Source organism: Lithobates pipiens, unplaced genomic scaffold (genome assembly GCF_037356315.1).
Source record: "Lithobates pipiens isolate NorthernLeopardFrog02 unplaced genomic scaffold, aLitPip1_a1.2 Scaffold_1, whole genome shotgun sequence".
NCBI classification, from domain to species: domain Eukaryota; kingdom Metazoa; phylum Chordata; class Amphibia; order Anura; family Ranidae; genus Lithobates; species Lithobates pipiens.
In genome coordinates, this window is record NW_027507685.1 from 151,352,290 (window position 1) to 151,359,291 (window position 7,002).

At 44.7% G+C, this 7,002-nt stretch overlaps 1 protein-coding gene across 1 annotated transcript in view; it reads right to left on the reverse strand.

Annotated features, from left to right (window-relative positions):
• Positions 1-156, reverse strand: part of MIGA2 (mitoguardin 2) — an 87,240-nt gene extending 87,084 nt beyond the window's left edge. Inside the window, exon 1 of the mRNA XM_077478523.1 lies at positions 33-156. The gene's annotated coding sequence lies outside the window, so the exon portion shown is untranslated. The remainder of the gene's footprint in view (positions 1-32) is intronic.
• Positions 157-7,002: the final 6,846 nt, after the last annotated feature.

The window sequence follows — 7,002 nt, forward strand, 5'->3', positions numbered from 1 at the left end:
CCGTCCCCAACCATCCCCCGCTCCGCACTCACCGCTTCTCCCCTCCAGAAGGACAGCGTCTCCTCCAGCCCAGCGCACCCGAACCTGAGACCTGAACGACACCGGTTACCGCCAATAGCTAGCGAGGATTTCACATTCCACGACCGCACCAGCCAATCCGCGTATCCGCTTGGGCCTCACGTGTGCGGTTGCATTGAATGTGCCATAGACGCTTCCTGGTCGGCGGAGTCCCTGATTGGTGGATAGGTGGAGGGGCGTGGTATGTTTCAAGACAGTAGACACAGCATGGGAGAACATGGATGGTTGCTGAGGTGGGTGGTGGAGCTCTGATGGTTCTCTGTGGGCAGGGTTTGTGTTAATGATTATAGAATGGGGTCATAGTTTGGTGTGTGTGGTCCTTTACTCATATTCCACTTACAGTGATATTAGAGTTTTAAAGTGTCTGCATTTTATGCATTAAGGTGAAAAAACCTGTGCTGCTGCTGAACCCCTTTTTCTTACCTGAACCCGATCGTTCCAGCGACGAGAACGAGCCTAGCAGCTCCAGCCACTTCCTTTAGGTCCTCATTGGATAGATTCATAGCAACAGGAGCCATTGGCTTCCGCTGCTGTCAATCCAGTGAGTTCTGCTGTCTGTGTCAATGGACGCAGCAGCAGGACTTGAAAGCGTGCCCGCACGGGTGCCCCCATGAAAGGCTGTTCTCTGTAGGGGCACCCGATGAAGAGGAGGAGCCAGCAGCACCACCGGGCCACCCCAGAAAAGGAGGATCGGCCACTCTGTGCAAAACCCTTACACAGAGGAGGTAAGTATAACATGTTTGTTATTTTAAAAAAACTAACCTTTACAATTACTTTAATGTGGCGTTCCCCACATTGCCGCCCCCCCCCCCCCCCTCAATTTAACAAACAGGAGCTGGGGAGGAGGCCTTAAAGCGGAACTTCCACTTTTGGGTGGAACACTTTAAGGCTCGGTTCACGGCATTGCTGCATGCGGCTCCCAACAGGGATCCGGAACGTCCTGGTTTACCGTTTCAGGTCCGATTTCAGCCCAAATTCACACCAGAGCCGCAGCGGAGATATGTGAACTGCCTCCATAGAGAGCCGGTCAAAATCTCCTGCTATTGCTTATTGGATGAGGAGAACCCACATCCAATTCACAATAGTGTGAACTATTGAGTTATCTCACATTTACCAAACAGCTGCCTATGCAGGTAAGGGGACAGTGTAGATAAGAACAAACTATGCAGCTCTGACTGAAGATGAATAATACAATTTTTTTATTACCCAAAATACGTAGCAGAATACAAATTGCCCTAAATTGATGAAGAAATTCGATTTTTAAAATGTTTTTGGATAGGTTTTATAGCAGAAAGTAATATTGTTTTTTTAAATTGTCGGGCTTTTTTGTTTATAGTGTAAAAAATAAAAACCACAGAGGTGATTATATAGCACCAAAATAAAGCTCTATTTGTAGGAAAAAAAAGGACATCAATTTTATTTGGGTACAGCGTCGCATGTTCGCGCAGTTGTTAGTTAAATCAACGCAGTGCCATATCGCAAAGAATGACCTGGTCAGGAACGGGTTAGAACCTTCCAGAGCTGAAGGGGTTAAAAGATCTGATGGTGCAGCAGCTCCCGTATGTTCCACAAACACAGTACTCTGTCACCTGACTCCTCCACGTGTAAGGTCACAATCACGTGACTTCCTCAGAGATAGTGTCGTATTGGCCAGATTCTGTCGGACCTGCTCCCGTACACACGGGCCAAGTTTCATCCGATCTCTATTGAATCGGTTGATATCGTCCAATATTCGGTCCATGTGTACAGCCCTTTGCATCTCTATGGCCTCATACATTGGAAATAGCTGTGACAGACTGGGTGGGAAAATAACTGCCACAGACTAAGTGGGTAAATATCTACCACAAACTGTGTGGGCCACAACAATTTAATACTTTTTAGAAGCAGCAGAAACTTTAGTCCCATACAACAGAAGGCCTCTAAACTTGGTGACCCGGAAGTCCTTCTCTGGCAGAACAACCTCTGTTTCATTGGATTTCCAGAGGACTCTGAGGGCAGAGAAGCAGAGCGGATCCAGGGGGGCGTGGATGTAAGACAGAGAGGATGCACACTGTCAGAGATCGGTCCCTCCATTGATCCTGCCAGCTATCTGGGCTCTTTCTCACATCCCGCAGCAGACTAATTGACACCCTGGGTTCCAGGAAGTCGCAGGGCACTTTGCGGGCTCCTCTCTTTCTCCAGTAAAACTACGATCCTCCAAAAACCCTGCCAATACACAGTACCTGTCCTCTGCAGTGGCAGCCATCTTGACCACACAGACACCTGTGCCCACCATGTCAGCAGCTGCACAGACGCCTTCCGCAGACATCCTAGAAGCTAAGTCCTGCAATGATGCTATCAAAATGTGCAAAGACCCCCCTACAGTGATAATTGACTATCTGGCCAACGGACATCAGCTTGATATGCCATGATCTGAATAAATTCAGATCCAGGATGACAGAGCAGAGAAATCCACTAGTGCCATCTCCTGGCAGCTGCATGCCTTGCAGAAACAGGTAAAGGCGCTCCAAGAAAAGTCTATTGATACAGAGAACAGGCTTAGCAAAAACAATATCCACATCCTGGGCCTGCCTGAGGGGACGGAGGGCCCCAGGCCGGCATAGTTTTCAGAATCATTCCTCACCAAGCTGCTTGATTTCCCTGCTATGCCACCTACCTATGTGGTGGAGAGGGCTCATAGAGTCCCCCCCACCCCTCCTATCCCGGGGCCCCCCCACTGCCTTTTCTCCTCAAGCTACTCAATTACAGGGACAGAGATCGAATACTGGCAGCTACCAGGCAGGCTCTAAGATCCTTCTCTTTCCTGACTACTCACCTGAGATCCAACAAAGACTCCGCTCCTATAGGATCAGGTCCGCAAGAACAGAGCCTCAAGTTTAGCCTCCTCTATTCCAGCAAGCTCAGAGTGGTGGATGGGGATCGGACCAAGCTCTTCGAGAATCCTGAGGTGGTGGGGTCCTAGCATGGCTGCTGACCGATCCCTCAGGTGATGAGCTCTTTTGACATCGCAACCTTGAACGGCCTGGGTCCATCCTTTTTGGGATGTTTCTTTTTTTTCCTTCTTCACCACTATGTTACTGTTCGAGTTCCTTACCTTGATTGACAGCTCATGTGTTATAATTCTGCTACAGTTATCCGCTCCTAAGTGCCAAGGTACTCTGCTATTCCTTCCTGAACTGAACTCCCAGCTTTAGAATATGAGGGAGACAGTATGACAGTTTGAACACCTGCAGAATCCTTTGTGACTACCTGCCACCCTTTCAACAGTGAGTTGTCTACCTGGGTTTATCTTTATCCCCCAGACCAGCGGAGCTTTCCCAGTTCCCCCACCCGGTCCCACTTGCACCCCCTAGGATGGTGAGACCCACTTTTTTTTTTTGTGCTGACCTGTGTGGTGGTTGGACTAAGTACTGCTGATATCCACAGTAATCTCTGTTTTCAGGTTTAGTACATGGGAAAGGTTATGTTCAGTTTTGAGTATAGGCCAGTTTCCGACCCCCCATATATGTTTTTAGGAAAAGCTGGGTACCGGTAGGATAGGCACAATGTGTTTGGGAAGTTTTACAATAGTTCTATATGTGTTATGTGCTAATTCTCTTGCTTGTGCTCTATTACTGCCCATCCAATTGACTCTGACCTCCCATTCTTAATCTCTTACCCTCATGACCATGGTATCACGTGATCGAGATGTCAGTGATATCCTGGAAAGTGAGAGGCCTCAACTCTAAATTCAAAAACGCACTCTTATTCCAGTATGTAAAGAAATACAACCCTCAAATTCTAATTCTCCAGGAGACACAATGATGGGCAGAAACTGCTGGCTCTGAATAAACATTGGGTACAGAAGGGCTTTCACACATCATACACTACATATGCCAAAGGGGTTTTGACTTTGATTGATAAATCCCTTCCCATCGCTGTTGAGGCATTTCATACTGACCCCCATGGCAGATATGTGGCTTTCGTATTAACAATGTGGCAGCAATGTTTTTGCTGGTATTTATGTGCCATAAATTTGGACCCAGTTGTTCGCAGCGTTAAGGACAAGCTGAAAGCATGGGAGAACCTCCCTCTATCCCTGGTCGGCAGAGTGAATCTTCTTAAAATGAAGATACTCCCCAAATGTACTTACTTGTTTCACAACTTCCCACAATGGATTCCAAGCTCTTTGCGCAATTAAACAAAATGTTCTCCTCATTCCTTTGGGGACAGAACCCTCCCAGATTTAAACTGACTAGCCCAATGCGTCCTGTGTCACGGGGGTATTGGCATTTCTGGACGGTCAGAAATATTTCCTTCAAGCCCAGCTGGTCACGGCATTTTGGTGGCCGATACAAGATGCATCCAACCCCACTGCGGTCCTGGAGGCGGCGGTGGTCCACTTCATGGAGGCTCTGTCAAACCTACCCTTGCGGGGCCTTAAAGCTCCATATGATTTGACTCCCTCCATGCGCACGACCCTCCGGGCCTGGATCGCAGGACTGGTTCTTGAAAAATACCCACGATTTGCAGTTTCTCCAACTGCTCCCCTGTAGAAAAAACCCACTCTGCCCCACTTTTACGCTCTACCTGAACCCAAAATATGGGCCAAGCACAAGATTAAATACATTTCTGATAATACCTATTTCGGTATTTGCCGTTATCCCATGCTTTCAAGAACCAAATAAATTCTAATGAAGGCAAGTGGTACAACCTGATTTGGAAAGGATCGTGCGTTATGAATGTACAACAAAACCTACATCTGTCCTCTATGCACACCTTCTCCAGGTTTCCTCTCCTAAAAGGTCAGTTCTGGGCTCTGAAGAATGGGAAGACATGTGGGACTTTCCATTCAAAATTCTTGTCTCTTTATGGGACCGCCTCATACAATATAAAATTGCCCATAGGTCGTACATTACCCTTTATAGGTTGCAAAAAAAGATGTACCCAAGCTTCAGGTGACTTCATACATATCTTCTGGTCCTGCTCCGCAATCAGTGTATACTGGATAGAAATAATTTCTGGAATTCAGGAAATAGTGGATATTGACATAACCCCAATGATGCAGGTGTGTTTATTGGGGTTGTTGGAGGAATTAGCCCCCAGGGTGGCGAAGAACACTTTGATCAGACTCCTTTTTTATGCTAGGAAAAGGATTACACTTTGTTGGAAAAAACGGGCCCCACCTTTCCTCTTTCTGGAAATATGATAGTGTTGCCTTATGAGTTTATGTGAAATCTTCATTAATATCTGTAAAATATTTTAATTAGAAATAGATCTCATTTGGCTGGCTATGAAAGCCAGGTAAAATGCCTTCCCCCAGATGCATTGTACTACACCTACTCACTTCAAAGGACCCCATGCTGGGGTATGCAATGAAGGGAGGCAACCATAATCAATTGCTAAGTTCCTGGGGAAATCCAATTAAATCTTCTTCCTAGTCACAAGGATTTGCATGAAAGGGGGCCGGCTTATGTAGTGAGCCCTCCAATCATGATCCAAGCTAAGGCAGCCAATGGGGAATCAGCATGAAGGCATTTACCCAAAGCCAAGGGGAGGGAACAGTCTCTTTCTTGGGAACCAGTGGTCAAGAGTGGAACTCTGTAAGGATGGGTAATTATGGTTAAGGTGTGGCTTGTAACTGAATATGCTTGTGACTAAATATACTGTCGTAGAGAATATACTTTGTATTCCTGCATGTAAATATTATATTTCAACCTAGTATTTTCTTCCTTGATGTAAGACCTTAGACTATAGATATTTTCTGTGTATATTAGATAGACCTGTAACTTACTCTAATAAATGGTGTTATGTTAAACCTTTCTTTTCCTGGTCAATAGAATTCTCTTTTAAACCCATATCATATCTTCTGATTAATAAATCAGAAATATAGATTTTAAAGGTTAACAATAGCGTACGAGCCAAATGGTTAGCTGATCCGTCTACTGCATCATCTGCTTGAGTAGTTTAATAGTTAAGTGTGTTTTCTGATGAGGCTATTTATAGTTCCTCTTGATGTTCCTCTATGTTTGCAGGTCACGATATTGACGTCCTTATATTACAATATATATATTATATACTGTGACACTACCTCACCCCTTCTCACATTAGCACTCATTGTCTGTTACAGTATGGTGGAAGATACCAAGCCCTACCCTTTTTTGAGCTACTGTGATAAGGGTCTGTATATTTATATAAACACATTTTTTGACTGATTATATACATTTTGGAATCATATGTTTAGATCTGGTCACTCTCTCTCCCAGTTTATTACTCCTCTGTTCACCATGGAATAATATCAGGGCATTACTTGGAGGACATCCATTGGTGTAATAGGTTTCTTTTTTAGTCTTAGAAAGTAATAGTAGTCTTAGAAACTCTAATCTACTTTCGGTATATTATAAGAATTTTTTATTTATTTTTGTAATAATACATAGGTGACAAAGTAGACATGAGGCTCACTTTCATGCCTATGCCAAATTGGATGTCCCTATGTCTGGAACATATTCCCCAGGATTCTCAAAGGGGAGACTGGGACAGAGTGAGCTTCAAAAGGAAACGAGATGGATACATTCGCTCAGGGCAACTCCTGTCCCTGGGTTGAATGAGGGCACTTCATTCAAGTCCTTTCTACCCATTTAGGGATGTTACAATTGTGACATACGTGGCTGTATGTATTTATTATTATTTTGGAGATAGAGCTATATATATGTGTGTGTGTGTGTTATGGGACCTACCACCATGATGATCCTCCTACCAATCTGGATGCCCAAAAGGATTTGGAGATATATAAAATCAATCTCTCTCTCTCTCTCTATAATATATATATATATATATATATATATATATATATATTTGAATTATTGTTTTTGCAATTTTCTTTTATTATTTAACCACCTTTTTTCCCCCTCTACCACCCCTTCCCTTCCCCCCACCCCCCCCGTG